The sequence below is a fragment of the Idiotropiscis lumnitzeri genome, unplaced genomic scaffold (genome assembly GCF_059441095.1).
Source record: "Idiotropiscis lumnitzeri isolate Australia: NSW breed Sydney's pygmy pipehorse unplaced genomic scaffold, RoL_Ilum_1.0 HiC_scaffold_48, whole genome shotgun sequence".
Taxonomy (NCBI): Eukaryota; Metazoa; Chordata; class Actinopteri; order Syngnathiformes; family Syngnathidae; genus Idiotropiscis; species Idiotropiscis lumnitzeri.
Window position 1 is genome coordinate 1543304 of NW_028283586.1, and position 20383 is coordinate 1563686.

A 20383-nucleotide genomic window follows, 5' to 3' on the forward strand; every position below is an offset into this window, starting at 1 on the left:
TTTTTAAAAAATTCAGATTGTCCTTTTTTGTTGAGATAATTGTTGAATATTGAAATTGCACATGTAACTGGTAATTTAGTTTTAGATATTATTTGAACCAGTGGAGGGCCATGCATTTCACACCTGGGCCTTCAATGAAGTCCTACTTCGTCCAACTTGAATAAATCCCCCTCATAATACCATAATTTATGACACCACGGGTGGACAAACAATATACAGAAAAGCACTTAGACAGCACTGAGCGAGTGTTGGACGATATAGCTTCTCTTGAAAGGTCCGTGTTGAAAATGGCCTCGCAAGTGAATCTTCAATTTATAAAGATAAAGATGTCTTTTAATAGTCCCATAACGGGGACATTTGCAGTGTTACAGCAGCAAAGATATAGATCACACAGTGGCACCAACGTAATGTAGCCGTTAATGTATAACATTGGCAGCAGGCATTCATAAAAAGCATGCAAATATACACAGTATATACGTATATACACAGATCCCCATGTATATACACACTTACAGCCCACAACATATACAAGTGTAAGGAAACACTCCTAATGCCTGTCTATGGTTCAGAGGGGAAATAAATAAAAACGCTGCAATGATAAAAAAAAATACTGAATGATTGAAAATACTGCAATGATAAAAATACTGCAATGATAAAAGTACTGTACCCAGCCAACATGTCCAACTGGGCCCCAAATGGGGCAAATGCGGGATTCCTGGGTACCAAGTGGGAATGGGCTAGAAGTGGGCAATGGTACAGGGTTCCATGTGGGCGCCATCTGGGATTGGTGGGCATGGGCTTAAACTGGGCAATGTCATGATCCGCGTCGGACATGACCGGGGTTTTGTTATTGTTTTCATGTTCATGCGGTTTTGTTATTGTTTTCTTCACCTCCCGGCCATGTGCACTTGTTATTGTTTTGATCTGCTGAGTAGGGGCGTTTCCCCTCAGCACCTCGCCCTCACCAGCCACGCACCTGTTCCCCGTCAGCTCACACACCTGATGCCCATCCGCACTCCTAATGACTGGACTATATAAACACCTCATCCCAACAACTCATGGTCGGAACATTACTCCTGCTACTCCGTTTGGACTGTCACGACCGCTCCCTGATCTCCTTCACGGCCATGTTCTTGCTCTCGCTCCATCTCATGTCCCTGGTTTTTGTCACTGTCTTGTTCTTCGGCTTTTGTTCTGTTTAGTCACGTTTAGTTCGTCTTAGTCATTTTGCACCCTGCCACGTTTGTTTGTCCACGCCATGTTGTTTGTTCATTTGATTAATTTAATAAATTCCCTTTAGTTTACCCTTTTCCCTGCTTCCTCGCACCTCTGGGTCCACCTCCTCCTCGCCTACCGGCGAACCTGACAGAATGTTCCGACCAACCACGGACCCAGCGGGAAGCTCTCGGCGACATCGTCGTCGCTGCTCGGACTACCCCCCTCAGCCTGCCGACCAATCCCGCGTCCTTCACGTAGGTTCTATTTTTCGTTCCCCACCGGTTTTCTCCCCTGCGTTTCATGATAATGTTAAGGATTACCCACCTGTCATACCTCCCCATTTTATTATAGATTCAGATTACCAAGAAGATTTTGAGCGCAATGCCATTACACCACCTCACATTTTAGTAGACTCAGATCACGAGGATGACTTTGAATACATTTATGACCAGTTGTATGCCCAGCATGACACAGATTCCGTTAGGATCCGTCACTTTCCTCCCCTCGAACAATTTCCGTCACCTTTTCCTTTTGACCATTTTGAGACCACCTCCCACGTCACCTCGCGTCGTTCACCTCGTCCCAAATCACGTAGATCACGGCCACGTCGTTCACCACGTCCACAGTCTGTTTCTGCTCCTAGTCACGTTCCCCTCGCGTTTCATAGCTCACGTTCACCAGCACCAGTAGTCACGGTCCCTCATGTTTCCCGTTCCCCTGACTCCCTATGGCGGCAGGCTGATAGGGATCAGTTCCCCCGTTTCGGCTGCGCCCGGCCCGGCTGCTGCGCCCGGCCCGCTGCAGCCTCCACGTCAGCTGCGCAACCCACGCCGCCTCCACGTCAGCTGCAGCCTCCAGCGCCGCCCCCTCGCCAGCTGCAGCATCCAGTGCCGGCCCCTCGTCAGCTGCAGCCCCCAGTGCCGGCTCCTCGTCAGCGGCAGCCCCCAGTGCCGGCTCCTCGTCAGCGGCAGCCTCCTGTGCCGGCTCCCCGTCGGCTGCAGCCTCCAGTGCCGGCTCCCCGTCGGCTGCAGCCTCCAGTGCCGGCTCCTCGTCGGCTGCAGTCCCGTCCCGGCTCCTCGCCAGCTGCTGAGCCCAGTCCCGGCTCCTCGCCAGCTGCTGAGCCCAGTCCCGGCTCCTCGCCAGCTGCTGAGCCCAGTCCCGGCTCCTCGCCAGCTGCTGAGCCCAGTCCCGGCTCCTCGCCAGCTGCTGAGCCCAGTCCCGGCTCCTCGCCAGCTGCTGAGCCCAGTCCCGGCTCCTCGCCAGCTGCTGAGCCCAGTCCCGGCTCCTCGCCAGCTGCTGAGCCCAGTCCCGGCTCCTCGCCAGCTGCTGAGCCCAGTCCCGGCTCCTCGCCAGCTGCTGAGCCCAGTCCCGGCTCCTCGCCAGCTGCTGAGCCCAGTCCCGGCTCCTCGCCAGCTGCTGAGCCCAGTCCCTGCTCCTCGCCAGCTGCTGAGCCCAGTCCCGGCTCCTCGCCAGCTGCTGAGCCCCGTCCCGGCTCCTCGCCAGCTGCTGAGCCCCGTCCCGGCTCCTCGCCAGCTGCTGAGCCCCGTCCCGGCTCCTCGCCAGCTGCTGAGCCCCGTCCCGGCTCCTCGCCAGCTGCTGAGCCCCGTTCCGGCGCCCTGCCAGCGCCGCTAGTTCACGTTCAGGCGGAGCACGTTGTGCGTCCGTCCCAAGCTCACGTTTCGGCGGAGCCCGTCCGGCGTCCGTCCGAAGTCTATGTTCCGGCGGAGCCCGTCCGGCGTCTGTCCCAAGTCTATGTTCCGGCGGTGCACGTCGTGCGTCCGCCCCAAGTCTATGTTCCGGCGGTGCACGTCGTGCGTCCGCCCCAAGTCCAGGTCCCGGCGGTGCACGTCCTGCGCCCGCCCCAAGTCCATGTTGCGGCGGAGCACGTTCCGCGTCCGCCCCAAGTTTATGTTCCGGCGGTGCACGTCGTGCGTTCGCCCCAAGTTTATGTTCCGGCGGTGCGCGTCGTGCGTTCGCCCCAAGTCCATGTTGCAGCGGAGCACGTTCCGCGTCTGCCCCAAGTCCATGTCCCGGCGGAGCACGTTGTGCGTCCGTCCCAGGTTCACGTTCAGGCGGAGCACGTTGTGCGTCCGTCCCAGGTTCACGTTCAGGCGGAGCACGTTGTGCGTCCGTCCCAGGTTCACGTTCAGGCGGAGCACGTTGTGCGTCCGCCCCAGGTTCACGTTCAGGCGGAGCACGTTGTGCGTCCGCCCCAAGCTCACGTTCCGGCGGAGCCTGTCCCGCGTCCGATTCCGGTCAAGGATCCGACGGCGCCTGTCCTGCGCCCGTCGCAAGGGCCTGCCCCGGCAGCGCTCGACGACCCACGGTCGATCCTGGCTCCTGCCTCGGCGGTGGACGACGACACGCCGCCGCCTCTCGACTCTGCCTCGGCGGCCTTCGACGATGCGCCGTCGCTTCTCGTCACGGCCTCGGCGGCGTCCGACGATGCGCCGTCGCTTCTCGTCACGGCCTCGGCGGCGTCCGACGGTCCACCGCCGCTCCACGTTCCTGTCTCGGCGGGGCTCGAGGACCAGCCGCCGCTCCACGTTCCTGTCTCGGCGGGGCTCGAGGACCAGCCGCCGCTCCACGTTCCTGTCTCGGCGGGGCTCGAGGACCAGCCGCCGATCCGCCTTCCTGCCTCGGCGGGGGTCGACGACCAGGCGCCGCTCCACGTTCCTGCCTCGGCGGGATTCGACGACCCGCCACCGCTCCACGTTCCTGTCTCGGCGGGGCTCGACGACCAGCCGCCGCTCCACGTTCCTGTCTCGGGTGCGCCCGGACGTCCACCTGAATGGCCACGGGTGGACTTATTGATCGGGCCTCCCGGACGTCCGCCCGAATGGCCCCGTCGGGACTCGCTGGTCTGGCCCCCTGGACATCCGCCAGACCGGTCTCGTTCGCGGACCTTGGTCCCACCTCCCGACCCCTTCCGCCCACCCTCGTTCTTGGACAATTTTGGGGTTCCTTTTTTGTGTTTTTTTTTTCTCCGTGTTTGTTTTTTTGGGACGTCTGGAATCCGTCCCTTGGGGGGGGGGTACTGTCATGATCCGCGTCGGACATGACCGGGGTTTTGTTATTGTTTTCATGTTCATGCGGTTTTGTTATTGTTTTCTTCACCTCCCGGCCATGTGCACTTGTTATTGTTTTGATCTGCTGAGTAGGGGCGTTTCCCCTCAGCACCTCGCCCTCACCAGCCACGCACCTGTTCCCCGTCAGCTCACACACCTGATGCCCATCCGCACTCCTAATGACTGGACTATATAAACACCTCATCCCAACAACTCATGGTCGGAACATTACTCCTGCTACTCCGTTTGGACTGTCACGACCGCTCCCTGATCTCCTTCACGGCCATGTTCTTGCTCTCGCTCCATCTCATGTCCCTGGTTTTTGTCACTGTCTTGTTCATCGGCTTTTGTTCTGTTTAGTCACGTTTAGTTCGTCTTAGTCATTTTGCACCCTGCCACGTTTGTTTGTCCACGCCATGTTGTTTGTTCATTTGATTAATTTAATAAATTCCCTTTAGTTTACCCTTTTCCCTGCTTCCTCGCACCTCTGGGTCCACCTCCTCCTCGCCTACCGGCGAACCTGACAGGCAAATGTTGTGAGTGCAATACGGGTTGTGTATGGGCTAAGTGGGCATGGGTTAGAACTGGTAAAGATAAAGATAAAGATAAAGATGCCCTTTATTAGTCCCACAATGGGGAAATTTGAGGTGTTACAGCAGCAAAGATATAGCTCACACAGAGTCGGCGGCGTAATGTAGCCGTTAATGTATAACATTAGCAGCAGACATTCATAAAAAGCATGCAAATATACACAGTATAAACGTATCTAAGTGTAAGGAAACACTCCTAATGCCTGTCCATTATACAGAGGGGAAAACGCTGTAATGATAAAAACTACTGAATCTACTACTGAAATCATTTATAGGTCCTATTTGGGTTATGTGTGGGCTAAGTGGGCATGGGTTAGAACTGGTCAACCATGTGAGGGTCTCATATGGGCTGTATATGGGCCAAGTGGGCATGGGTTAGAGCTGGTCAACCATGTCTGGGTCCTATTTGGGTTATGTGTGGGCTAAGTGGACATGGGTTAGAAGTGGTCACCATTTATCGGTCCTGTTTGGGTTATGTGTGGGATAAGTGGGCATAGGTTAGAGCAGGTCAACCATGTCTGGGTCCTGTATGGGTTATAGATGAGCTAAGCGGGCATGGGTTTGAAAATTTGTTCTGTAGCCTTTTTTATATTTAATGCATGCTATGCTAATAGTAACCACCCGAAGACTATTCTCAGTAGAACTATTCAATGGATGCCAAAACGATAGAGACATGGCCATGGAGCCTATGCTGCGAGATTGTGAAAGGACTAAAATAAGTGTAGGAATTTTGAGGACCAGAAGTCAGCTTTTATTAGGTTTGACATTGATTTAACTTATGGAACAATGCAAATTATGGTCGTGTTGTTGTTGGACTTTTTCAGCTTTTGACTCAGGGACGGGTGTTTTTATTTTCTGGGACTCTTTAGAACAAGCGGCACGGTGGCGGACTGGTTAGCAGGTCCGCATCACAGTACAGAAGTGCAATGTTCTCCCTGTGCCTGCTAGGGTTTTCGCCGGTTTCCTCCCACTTTCCAAAAACATCCATGATAGGTTGATTGGTCACTGGTCCAAGGTCTGAGTGTGAGAGCGGATGGTTGCTTGTCTCTGTGTGCCCTGCGATTGGCTGGCAACCAGTTCAGGGTGTACCCTGTCGACTGCCCGAAGACAGCTGGGATAGGCTCCAGCACGCCCGGGGACCCTTGTGAGGACAAGAAGCAGTACAGAGGATTGATTGATTTATTAAAATTAAAATTAAATTCATGTATTTATCTATGCTAAATTTAACAAGGCTGGATGTTATATTTTGTGAATTTACATGTACCCCCAACTGTGACTTAATAACCCTTAAGGGACAAGATAACATTTTATAATATACCAGACAGCTAAGATTGTCATCTATGAACTATTTGACAAGGCAGGTCCAGCATTGTCAGCCACATCCAACAGGAAAGCACACAGCGACACATCACCTAGCTCAAATCACCTATCTAATTAAGAAGCCGAAACTAAATGGTCATTCTTGGTGATACGGGTGTAAACGTAAAGTGGCCAACTCATACTACACATGGCCCAACTTTGCTAAACATATTTGGGGCAGTTTTGTCTTAAAATATGGCCAAGCTAACGGGTGATGCGGATATGAGCCAAAAGTGGCCGAAGTAGTTCAAGAAACTAAAGCACCCTAATTTACCGTTTTTCCTCAAATATAAAACCCAATTTTGTGAGCCAATAATGCATTCAACATTTTAAGATGAATACTATAAATGGCTTTATGCTTTTTCCCTACCTAAACTGATTACATTTCAGACATTTTAAATGGCTTACAGGTTTGTGAAACATTTTCTTTACTCTCAGAGTGGTATTTGATGTTGTTTTGAAAACAATTCTGATACTGCTTATGATCAATTACAGCATCAATAAGAGTGACTAGTAGCGAGACTGATACCCAATCGTCAGGCTACAATGGGTTAAGCTGTCTGTTATGTCCAATCAGACAAGCGTGAGCCCTTGAGTAGACACTGCTTACAATCAATTACAGTATCAAATAATATAATAGTCACAACTCATGATCAATTGCTATGACTTATTATTAACTTCAGGATCGCGGATCGTCGGCGACTTACATGGACAACAAACACTTCACTGCGTTAAACAAGCGGCACATTTTATTTAACCCACAGTATAAAGTGTACAAGCAAGCAAGCAAGCAACAATTGTATTTCAGCTCATAGATTACATGCAAGACATAAATCTCATTACCGTGTGCTGGAAGGACGGAGAGCCCCGGCGTCCTCAGTAATGCGAGCAAAAAATACGATGCTGGGCGTCCGCGCGTAAAACCCTCAGCCGACTCTACTTTCGTTTTGCCTTCGTCACATTCTTATAGCCAATATTTCATCCCAACCCCTCCCGTTCGAGTGCGCTTTGATGGTTCGCATGGCCCTTCGCACAACTTTGGCCTCTGCCAATCCTCACTCCCTTTTCGTTATCGACTGTACCTTTTCACATGAGTCAGACATTCCTGGTGCTTAGGCCCTGTACGAATTCTTTCCAATTATTCCCGTTCTCATAACACGTAGATACAACCTGTGCAAATTCTCATAACACATAGATGTAGCCTGTGCAAATTCTCATAACACATAGATGCAGCCTGTGCAAATTCTCACAACACATAAACACAGACATCTACTAACGCGTGTATATAGGTATAAAATGGTTATTATGCAGCATTTATGTGGTAAAACAACATTAATAAACCATATTTCACTTCAGATGTCAAATTTACATATTTATGTCTAATAGCATAATTTATGGTATTAGTAATTTATCCCAATAACAAGAGCACCATAATCTTCAAATTTAGAATTACATTTGAAAAATTAACTAAGTACTTTAAAAGTATATCATTAGTTAGTTATTCATGTCAAAGTCATAGAGAGCTAAAACAGATGAATGAGAGTCGTTGGTTCCACAAACAACACAGTCCCGTTACCTACATGCAAAAATCAAAACGAGAATAACGTGTGTGTAAAGGAAGTCTAATGAGTAAAATGCATGCTCTCACTTATGTATGGGAAAATGATTTGGATTAAACACAGCCTTTTTCACACAATGTTTAGAACGCTTGAACATAGAGTGTAATGTTCACTTCTATATATCTGTCTCAAGTCAACACAGTTACTTTTTTTAATAAACAAAGTCAACATTATTAATTAATGTTATTTTATTAATTCTTTATGTTGTGAAAGATCTTTATTCAAAGTATATTTGAAGTTATTTCTACCTTATTGCTTGATTTTTGTAGATTCAAGTTGGAGTTGTCAAAATTACAGATTCTTTTGAAGGCAGCATATTCAAACTGTGAGAAAAGGAGCGAATGCAAGCTACGCGGTCTTTGAGGTGCGGCAGAAGAGCTGAAAACACGGTGAGTCCCGAACGATAATTGAATTAATTAATTAATCTCGGGTAAATGTCTGGCTCTCATTTTTTAGACTTACTTTACAATGTGTTTTGTAATTTTTCAAGGTTGCCTATGTTGGAAAACTGCTTGGTGCGTTAGCTAAAACACAGCATGCTAAAATGATAAGTGACGAGAACACAGAGGGTATATTAACAACGTACATACTCGAATTTTTTTGGGGAAAACTTAAGTACATTATAATCACCCTTTTAATAATACTGATAAGCGTTGTGTGTTTTATTTATTTTTATGAGGACCTTTACAACGAGCTACATATTGTTAGCATTGGGCCTACGACGCTAAACACAGTGTCCCTCGATCTCTCTCCAAAATTCTCCAAAAGACTTCAGCTTTCACTCAAATTAATACAATCTACTCCACTAGCTCATTTAAGGCTTTTTTTGTGATGTGTTTGATTTGGGTAAGTAAAGCAAAACACATTAACTGTTGAATGTTGCCTGTTATTTAAATAATAGAAATTCAAGATGAAAGTTGAACAGATGTTGAAATGCTAGATTGGCTCATTCAGAATCATGCCACAATGTGCTTTGTATGTTTTGTGTGTAGGTTTATCAAGCTCTAATTCAATGCAGTGTCAAAAACGAGCGCGCATAATTGTTGGATGAATGTTGGTTAATAGAGTCAGATAATAGTTAAAATTCCAACAGTTGAACAGATGTTGAAATGCTAGATTGGCTCATTCAGAATCATGCCACAATGTACTTTGTATGTTTTGTGTGTAGGCTTATCAAGCTCTAATTCAATGCAGTGTTGAGCTGCATTTGAGAGGAACTACGTAAGTAACTAATGTGGAAAAATTGTGACTTCTTTGTGTACTTTTATTTTGAATATTCAAATTTTGTGGGTAAAGGTTAGAGAAAATAAATAAAAAATGAGAGCTGTACAGGTATTTAAGTTTTTGGTTTGTAAAATAACCGAATGTGGGTTTCAGCAGGTGAGGCAATGATTGGACAGAGCAAAAGCTATGCTCCAAAATAGAAGTGATTACACCTTCACTAGACTAACCTGCAGCTAATTACATAATTATAAAATTAACACTTTAACCTGGCTTCCCCATCACAGATGTATTCTTTTAAATGCAAAGCTTTTTGTTCTAGCTTTTGTTGTTAAATGACATTCATGCCCAAGTGTCCATGCATCCATTGCAGGGATGTTTTCTCAAGTGACGAGTCTGAAGCCTGTGATGACGAAGTACCATCTACACCTCCCCATGGATTATCACAGAGAAAAAGCTTCCTAACCAAGAGAGGAGCTGCAGAAGGTCCTTGAGTACGTCCAACGTGTTGAGTCTGTGAGTCTACTGCAGGATCTAATGCAGGTATGAAAATGATGGTATTTTAATGTATTATCTTCAAAATTATAAATGATTATTTAATTTCTTGAAATATAAAATTAGGTACCCTAATTCCAAGTAGGAACCCCAGTCCCATTACATTCCTGATTCTGGAGCGACAGAGATCAAACCATCTTACTGTATCCCTAAATAGCCCCACCTCTAAAACCCTGATTCGGAAGGCCGAGTTGAAAGACTTCAGAGTTCAAGATGGCCAACTGCAACTATGATAAGCCGAATGTGTTCACCCCAAGTCGGAAACTGAGAAAAAGACTCAATTTTCATATGATTTCAGTCCCTTCTATATTTAAAAGAATGTATTGGGGCTCTAGAAATGTGAAATATTTTTACAAGTATTTCTTTTACTACTCATAGGCAGTTTCATAATAATAGTACAATTTGGCATCGTGTATTGTTTTTTGGTTCCATTCAAAATGCACAAAACATATAGACATATTTTGTTTGTGGATCGCTGCAGCATCACACGAGCGCACAGAGACAAACGTGGCAGCAACTTAAAACAATTAAAATAAAATATCGAATCGAAATCGGGAACTGAAAAGCAAAAATCGAATCGGGGCTTGAGTGAATCGTTACCTCCCTAATCATAATCATTTTGGTAGAATGTTGGGCTCTTGCCCTTTGAGTGTATATGGCGTTACCGAAGCTGTTCACTTAATCGACAATTTCTTTCCTGTGACGTTTATCATACCCAGTTTAACTGCCAAAATATTTTTAAGTGTGTGATGATTATCTGGATCGAGTGACACCCATGTTATAATGGGTGAGGAAAAGTACACCATTAGAATGCTTCAGTTGAGGTATCATACAGTGGAAAGACAGAATTTCATCATACTTAGTTCCCTCAACTTTCAAAATGATAAAAAATGTGAATTAATAAAGAAATAGATGCATTAAAGCAAATGTAAAATATTAAATGAAAAAGAATCTCAAAGGTCAAACCATTTTTCCGCTCGCTAGGTCAAAACTTTAAAGTTCAAACCACGGCCAAAGGAGAACGCATACTGCTCTGATTGGTCTGTGATGTTATCCATAGCTTTATGCCGTCATCAACCAGAATGGGGAATTTTATCACACAAAAGAATTTGAAGTGAACATCATTGCACCTGAATGACAGTAAAGAAATTAAAGATGTTACCTTAAACATTGCCAATTGCACTGACAATGGTTTGATCCTGGAGCAGATCATTTTTATTTCCATTTATTATGGAAAATGTGGTGGATCTGTGTGGTGGATATATATATATATATATATATATATATATATATATATATATATATATATATATATATATATATATATATATATATATATATATATATATATATTAGTGCTGTCAAGTGATTAATTTGTTTTAACGAATTAATCACAAAAAATTATATGATTATCATGATTAATCACATTTTTAACTAAAATTTTTTTGCGAAGCTTATAACAGATATTTACTTGAATAATATCTTGGAATTGTTAAATCACCAAATATGAAGTATATTTAATTCAAAGATTGTTCTTGAACACGATCTAAATGGAGACATCTTTGCAGACATTTATTTTCGAAACATTTCTCAAAACGGCCCACAAGCGCCACACTCCAGCAGTGTTGGTTTGCAAGGCCCAGGGGTAAATTAGACACAGTGTTGTGTTCTGAGACGTGCTAAAGACAGCTAATATGGCACAATATTTGCAAAGTATGCACATTTTTTTAAGTAAATCAAACTGAGTTAAAATATTTAACTGAGTTAAAACTTTTGGGATTAATCACCTGAGTTACTGCTTTAATTTTGATAGCCCTTATATATATATATATATATATATATATATATATATATATATATATATATATATATATATATATATATATATATACAGCGAAACCCCGGTTATCGCGGTTAATGGGGACCGAGACCACCCGCGAAAACTGAAAATCCGCGAAGTAGCGGCGCCCCTTCAAAAATGCTTAAAAAAACCTATACAGGTACACAGTATACCCCCCTGTATACAGTACACCATATAGAATACGGGTAGAGAGAGAGAGAGTGAAATTCATGTTATAACAAAAAAAAACAAATTATTATTAAAACGTATTATTTTTTTATTCCCCAGCCATTATTTTTGGATTTATTCAATTACTTATTTTTGTACTTAGACTTTTACCTGCTGGTACGCCGTCCCGTGTGCCCTGTGAAATGAAAGGTGGCAGTCTTCATTTATTCATTTATTCATTCATAACTGACAGCCTCGCGCTCCGCTCGTGCCCGGGCGGAAGAGGTGCTCCTCTTCGGCTTAATTGTCACACACGCCGGACCTGCTCCCCCGAAGCGTGTCTCCGTTCGGTTGAACTCGGTTTCATTTCGCCCCGCTCGTACCCCGGGCGGAAGGTGCTCCTCTTCGGCGTAATTGCCACGCACGCCGGCCGACCTCCTCCGGAGCTCTCGTACGGTCCCGAACGGAGCGTAATGTCGCCCCGCTCGTGCCTGCCGCAAAGGTGCTCCTCTTCGGCGTAACTGCCACGGACGCCGGCCGGCCGCCTCCGGAGCTCTCGTACGGTCCCGAACGGAGCGAAATGTCGCCCCGCTCGTGCCTGTTAGCCTGAATGAAAACTCCCAAAGTGTTGACAACTTGTAACCGCACTTTATTCGCCACTTTTCCCCATAACACCACCGCATACATACGCACTTCCTCTTTACCCAACCCCAAGTAACACTGCCCCCTAGCTGTGTGGCATGTCAATGTTATTAAACAAAAATAAGACAACAATCTCAGTCTCTTAAAAAATAAATAAATAAATAAATAAATAAATAAACAAATACACAATTGCTCAATTTAACAGCAAAACATTAAACATTACATTCAATTACAATATAACGTGAATGTGTATTTTTCTTTTAAACTAACGGTGTAAACAGTATGTTGGCTAGGTTATTTAATTCTCCAATGCCCTTCATGGAGAGCCTTGAGCAACAAGGCTGGAGACGCTCCCCTTTTAGTTAGACAGTCTGCCAGTTGATCTTTAGTGTCTAACCACAGCACCTGTTTAAGCATTTTGGCTTGGATCAGCTCCTTAATAGAACTGATTTCCAAACGTAATCTTTTTTCAGCAACAAGCTTAGTAGATTTCAAAGCATCCATAAGTGAGTGATTATCGGTAACACAGATTATTGGCACATGTTGATCAGGACTACCAGCATACAGTTCAGAAAATAAAGTTGACAGAAAAATGGCATTGTCAATTCCCTCAGACATAGCTAGTGTCTCACCTGCTAGTGTACTTCTGACAATTCTCTTAATTTTCTTTGACTGCCAGCAAATGGGAGAAAACTGTCCATTTTCACCCATCAAAACAACAAAGTGCCCACCTTGAGTACCCCCATCAGATAGATTTGCGAAAGATGCATCAGTGAATGCAAGAAACTGTAGGCTATCATCTTTCCCAAGGGGTTGAAATTTCAACTCAACTGACTTGGTCTTGAGTTTGGATACGACTTTGTTTGCTTTGATAATTGTCTGTATGGTAGCACATTTGAGATTTGAAGCCAGATTACTGGCATCAAACATGGCATCAGGTCTGCTCTGTCTTGCAACCCACAAAAGTTGCCCTATTTTTTATCTTAACTGATCTCTTTCCTCTTCAGTGACAGGTGAAGTATGCTCAGCTGCACGCGATGGAGTGAGATGTATTGGCTGTAAATGGTCAATATATGTGGCCTGGTGTATTTTTATCCCTTTTTCTGAAGTAACAAAATCTACACCCACATACGAAAAATTATCATGAGCTTCACGACCAACACTAAACTTGACTTTGAGATGTGCCATGACAGTCATTTCAAACATTTGAGAACCACCCCAAATGAAATCATCAACGTGACATGCAAGCACACCCGTGACGTTTTTCTCATTGTCCAGCCAGTAGAAAACTGCTGGGTCAACTTTGGATACTGTACCTCCTGCACCAATCATTATGTCTTTCACTCTGTTATACCAATACAGAGAGGCATCTGCTAAACCATACACACACTTTTTCAATTTCCAAAGCGCCCCTCCGCAGTTGGCTTCAGGAGGAGGTTTAACAAAAATGACGCGAGACAGTTCCATGCCTTGTAGAAAGGCTGACTTTATGTCCATCGAATGAAGTGTCCACTGTCTTTGACAAATCACAGCTACAAGAAGCCTCAGCGACTCTGAGGCACAGGTTGGTGAGTCTTTTTGCAACTCAGCAACTTGCAGCTCCTCAAAACCTCTTGCAACAAGCCTTGCTTTTGGTACTAATCCAGTCACTGTCTCTTTCAGAGTGCATACCCATCGTGTGGATATGTACTTTTGTCCCTTGTCCTCAACTTCCTCAAACACATCATTTTTTCTCCAATTTGGTGACTCTTGTCCAAATTCCGACTTCATTTTTCCAGCTTTCGTAGGGTTTTCCTTCTTCAAACGGTGGCGGAACTCTGTAGTTGATAACCATCCTCTGCTACCAATGTTAGCCTGAATGAAAACTCCCAAAGTGTTGACAGTGCCCGGGCGGAAGGTGCTCCTCTTTGGCTTAACTGCCACACACATATATATACAGTGAACCCCCGCTACTTCGCGGTTCACCTTTCGCGGGTTCAGTGCTTCGTGGGTCTAAAAAATATTCGGGAGCATTGTAGTTTCGGCGAGCGGCACAAGGGGGCGCTGAAGCGGTTAGACGGCGGGCGTGCGCCGAAGAGGAGAGTGGACGAAGAAGAGAGTGGACGAAGAAGAACAGGTTCCCCCGGACACGATTGGTGGCGACGGACACGATCGGGGGCGACATTTTGCTTCGTTCGGGACCGTGCGTGAGCTCCGAAGGAGACCGGCCGGCGTGTGTGGCTGTCAAGCCGAAGAGAAACAACTTCCGCCCGGGCACCGGCGAAGCGCGAGGCTGTCAGTTATGAATGAATAAATGAAGAATGCCACCTTTCATTTCACTGTCATGATCCGTGCCTGTCATGCCGCGTGTGTTTTTGTTTTTTCAGCTGTGTGGGCGTTCCTCCAGCGATCGTCTCGCGCCATGTCGTCAGCTGCTGCGAGACGCGCTGATTACACTGACTATATTGTGATAATAAATATCTTTGTATCACCACCTTTTTTCCCGGGTCTGCGTTTGGAGAGTCCTGTTCAATCCTCCAGTTCTGCTGGAGGATCATAACATTCACAGGGCACACCGGACGGCGTACCAGCAGGTAAAAGTCGAAGTAATTAAATAAATACAAAAAGAAGTAATTGAATAAATACAAAAATAATGGCTGGGGAATAAAAAAATAATAAGTTTTAATAATAATTTGTTTTTTTGTTATAACATGAATTTCTCTCTCTCTCTCTCTACCAGTATATATATATATATATATATATATATATATATATATATATATATTTGTATTTTTTTTAAGCATTTTTGAAGGTGTGCCGCTACTTTGCACCTATATATATTTATATATATATATATATTCAGTGAACCCCCGGTTATCGCGGTTAATGGGGACCGAGACCACCCGCGAAATCTGAAAATCCGCGAAGTAGCGTCGCACCTTAAAAAAAAAACAAAAAAAAACACCGTGTATATATATACTTCGCACCTATATATATATATATATATATATATATATACCGTATTTTTACGGCCATAAGATGCGCTCCCTCAAAGGGCGCAACACCAGTTGAGGGTGCTATTTCCGTATTTAATGCATATACTAGGCGCGCCGCACTACAAGGCGTTAGCTCAGCCGCTCGCGCTAGTTCAGCGCTAGTTCAGGCGAGACTAGCCGCTCTCGCGCTAGCTCAGCCGCTCGCTCTATCCAGCCGCTCGCTCGCGCTAGCTCAGCCACTCGCGCGCGCTAGCTCAGCCGCTCGCACCTGAGTCGCGCTAGCTCAGCCGCTCGCACCTGAGTCGCGCTAGCTGATGTCAGCTCACCAAGACTCAATCCCCCAAGTGATCGTTTCCAGAGGTATCACCCCATTTCAATGACAGATGCTATGAATCTATTGGGAGTCACTGCCAATAACAATGACTATAACCAACAAAAGGTGTCTTGGCATTAGTCTACTAAACAACGTCAGGGGAGGGACTTCACTGGTCACCACACTCCTTAGACTCACGGTTTCAAACCAAAAAAAACCTCAGCTTACAAGCAAACAATGAAACAAAGAAATAAGATTAACACAAAACATGTGTCTCTCATGCCATCTATATACCCAAAATAAATAAAAATAACACAAAAGATTACAGCAATGGCTTCTTGGGAGCCACTCAGCCTTAGCCAATTACAGCAATGGCTTCTTGGGAGCCACTCAGACTCAACCAATCACATGGCTGTTTAGAGAGATGGGCTGTTGTGCTTTGGGCTTTTTGCAGTCTGTTGTCTAAACCTGGGACGTTTCTTGCTTGCAATAACATAAATGATAAGACTGACTACAACATTGTGGACAGCTGCCCTTTTGTCCAGCTTTCTCCTACACCATCACCCAAACACCATAGTCACATAATGTATAATTCACGGTCAATTAGAAGCATAGATGACTCAGACTTTGTCCAGCAGGGTGTGCTAACATGCACTGAACAGCCCAATGAGTAAAAGGGTTGATGGTCGCGAGAGTGATGCTTAGTCCATATAATGGGCGCGTCGCTTTACAAGGCGCTTTGACTGTTTTGGGGAAGATTAGGGACTTTAAAGAGCGCCCTATGGCCCGGAAAATACGGTATAAAAGAGGAAAGATTGCAGCCGTACAATGAAGACGCTCTAAGATGAACAGCTTGTTGGCTTTTGAGGTGAGTGGTGCAAAATCAAATGGATGATGACACTTGTTAAGATGAGACTGTCTTTTCCGTAGCGGCCCCGGACGAGGAGGAGCAGATGTGGCTGCCAGGATGGCCGAGTGGTCTAAGGCGCCGCGTTCGGGACCCAGTCTCCCCAGGAGGCCTGGGTTCGAATCTCGAATTTCCCCATTGTGGGACTAATAAAGGCATTATTATGGCTGCCAGGATGGCCGAGTGGTCTAAGGCGCCGCGTTCAGGACCCAGTCTCCCCACGAGGCCTGGGTTCGAATCTCAAAAAAAAAAAAAAAAATTTCCCCATTGTGGGACTAATAAAGGGAATATTATTATGGCTGCCAGGATGGCCGAGTGGTCTAAGGCGCCGCGTTCCGGACCCAGTCCCCCCAGGAGGCCTGGGTTCGAATCTCGTGGCTGCCAGGATGGCCGAGTGGTCTAAGGCGCCGCGTTCAGGACCCAGTCTCCCCAGGAGGCCTGGGTTTGAATCTCGAATTTCCCCATTGTGGGACTAATAAAGGCATTATTATTATTATTATTATTATTATTATTAGATGCTACGGCGCTTGGAGAGCAAAATGCCAACTGGACAGGGAGACTATTTCTTTGTTGTTCTTATCTTTGCTCTGTCACTAACTCACTGGGTGTGCACTGCCAACACTGACTGCATGATAGGGAGAAGTCGAGTTCCTATTTGCCCCTTCTTCCACTGTTTTTGCCCCCCTTTCTTGTAACAGGCTGGCAGCGGAGCGGGATGGCCCAAGTGGTGCTAAGAACCACTGGACAAGAGTCGTCATCGCACAATTAAGTGAGAAGTCCACAACTGAAAGTTTTGCAGGATGGGCACAGCCATGAAATAAGATGGTGACATACAAGTCAATGTTTGTTGTTGCAGGTTGGACGGGGGTCTCAAAACGCACGGCCAATGCATCAACAAAGTGGCGCAGGGCTCAGAGATGGATTCAAAGAGGAAAGATTGCAGCCGTACAATGAAGACGCTCCAAGATGTACAGCTTGTTGGCTTTTGAGGCGAGTGTTGCAAAATCAAATGGATGATGACACTTGTTAAGATGAGACTGTCTTTTCCGTAGCGGCCCCGGACGAGGAGGAGCAGATGCTACGGCGCTTGGAGAGCAAAGTGCCAACTGGACAGGGAGACTATTTCTTGTTCTTATCTTTGCTCTGTCACTAACTCACTGGGTGTACACTGACTGCATGATGGGGAGAAGTAGAGTTCCTATTTGCCCCTTCTTCCACAGTTTTTGCCCCCCTTCTTTGTAACAGGCTGGCAGCGGAGCGGGATGGCCCAAGTGGTGCTAAGAACCACTGGACGAGAGTCGTCATCGCACAATTAAGTGAGAAGTCCGCAACTGAAAGTTTTGCAGGATGGGCACAGACATGAAATAAGATGGTGACATACAAGTCGATGTTTGTTGTTGCAGGTTGGAGAAGGAAGCGGTCGAGACGGGAGTCTCAGAACAGCGGCGGAAGTCATAGAATCGAATTGACGGGGCAGAAGAGGAGCCGGATAAAAGGGTGGACAAAGTTAAGAAAACACATGCATGCTAATCCATCAACAAGTGGCACATGAACATATTTGTTACAGGCCGTTTGTGGACAAGGAATGATCGCTCCCGTCAAGTGATGCTCCAAGGTCAGCAGCTTCCAGTGTTCTAACAACGTTTGGAGAGCAAAGTGCCAAGTGGACAGGGAGAGTATTTCTTTGTTGTTATCTTTGGTCTATCACTAACTCACTGGGTGTGCACTGCCAACACTGACTGCATGATGGCCATTTTGGACTGAGTTGTGCATGAAGGCAATGCTTCATTTGAGGCAAATGTGGTCTGATATATTAATTTGAGATTTTATTTTTTTAATTATTTTTTTAAGTGAATTGTCAAACTTCCTTTTTGTATTCTCCACATGTGCGTTTGTACGTGAATTAAAATTGTCAAGTGATTTCAAGTGGTCTATTTGAACTTGTGAGTGGCAGTATATGCATGTTTTTGAAAAATGACAAGTGTAGAATGGCATTTCCCCCAAACATTCGAAGGGTGACTTTAAACATGCTTTCAAACTTTAAAACTCGACTAACAATGTTGATAAACATGCAACAGGTTCGGCATTCGTAGAAAGCAGAAGTTAAATTTTTCATGTAGATAAAAGTAATGGAGGGTAAGTAGTTAAATGTCAATTCTCCTAACATTAAAAGTGGTACATATATAAAACTTGTATAGTAAAACAAGATGAGTGAAGCTTTGAACAAACATTGCGAGACAGCCAATCATACGAACAAGGTGGGCAAAATCCTGCCTTCTGTTAGCTGGCCAGGTTAGCATTGAGCTCATGACTTGAAATTCCACACAGGCAAAGTAAGGCAATAACATCCCACGTAGTTTGAATTTGGTGTTTTAGCCGTTTCATTTTTTACATTTGTCTTTATAATACTGGGCCTGTTTTATTTAATTGTCATTAGAATGTATCTAATAATCAGATACCCTTATACCATATAATATTTGATAATTGGTTTATTTTTTTAATTGAATGTGATATTGTTTTGTTTCATTAATTCAATAAAGTTTAAAAAAAAGAAAAAACAATCTCTGCCTATTCATTCAATAGTTTTTTTTTAAGTCACGTGTCCATGTTCAAAATTTAAACGTCAACTTGGTTGTCTCAGTGCTTCTTCACGCATGTACGCCCCTCCCCTCTATGTACATCTTATTTCTTGAAACAACTGAGCATTAACTCTAAAATTGACCTTTTCCTCATTGCAATGTTACTCGTTATCCTTAGGTCTTTAAACGTGGAGAAAGGGTGATATAAGTTTCGTGTTCGTCCAAGATGCAGCATAATCGCGTGCATGAAATTTGTCCCTCGAGGCTTCCGTAGTTGAGGCGTCACCTTAGGCGCGAGCTGAATTTTCGTTCTTTCTCCTGCGGACCTTCGAAAGGTAAGCACCTCTCTTCGCTGATGCTTTTTAGTTAAATGGCTAGCTTATTTGTATTGTGGTGGAATTGTTTCATGCTGTTAATGATGTGTGTTGCTGCTGGGTTGAACTTTAATGCTCGTTTTGACGGCTGATGCTTGAGCTCCGGTGTAGTTTTTTTAACCTCCTTGTAAGATTGTTGCTCCTTGCGTTGTTGTCCACGGTTGGTTTTCTGTGCTTTGGGGCTTCGTGGTGGCTGAGGTAAAACCGGATTTAATGGCGCGCTGAGCGCGAGTAAATTGCTGGGGCCTAGGAGTCACCGAGCTAACTGCTAAATCGGAGTTTAATGGCGCCCTTTTTATTTAATTTTTTATTTGCCTCCCCTGAAATGTAGTTGTCACTTATGATGTCCACGATTGTTTACTCTGCATTGTGGCGGCTGGGCTAACTGCTAAAACCGGTTAAAATGGCGGGTTCAGCTTGTGATAATTTGCGGGGGGGCCATTTAGCTACTGAGCTAACGGCTAAGATTAGAATTAATGGCTCGCTGAGCGCGAGTGAATTGGTGGTGCCTAGGAGTCCCCGAGCTGACTGCTAAAACCGGATTTAATGCCGCGCTGAGCGGGCGTAAATTGCTGGGGATAAGAGTCACCGAGCTAACTGCTAAAACGGGGTTAAATGGCGCGCTTTTTAATTTTTTATTTGCCTCGCCTGCAATGTAGTTGTCACTTATGATGTCGTCCATGGTTGTTTTCGCTGCATTGTGGCTTTGTAATGGCTGGGCTAACTGCTAAAAACGCTTTAAAATGGAGGGCTCAGCGTGTGTTAATTGCGGGGCCTTTTAGCCACTGAGCTAACGGCTAAGATTGGAATTAATGGCGCGCTGAACGCGAGTAAATGGCGGGAGGGGCCAAAGTAGCTTTTGAGCAAATGACACGCTGAGCAAGGAAAAGGCGGGAGCCTTGTTCCGCTGTGATTGGTCCAGTTTGAACAAGTTATGGTGTTTGAGTCCCTGTGA

At 45.3% G+C, this 20383-nt stretch overlaps 1 long non-coding RNA gene across 1 annotated transcript; it reads left to right on the plus strand.

The window, feature by feature from the left end:
• The first annotated feature begins 17389 nt into the window (after nucleotides 1-17389).
• Nucleotides 17390-18277, plus strand: LOC148315734 (uncharacterized). The gene is made up of 3 exons (XR_015840647.1): nucleotides 17390-17791; nucleotides 17879-17981; nucleotides 18043-18277. It is a non-coding gene; the product is annotated as an uncharacterized LOC148315734 (long non-coding RNA).
• Nucleotides 18278-20383: the final 2106 nt, after the last annotated feature.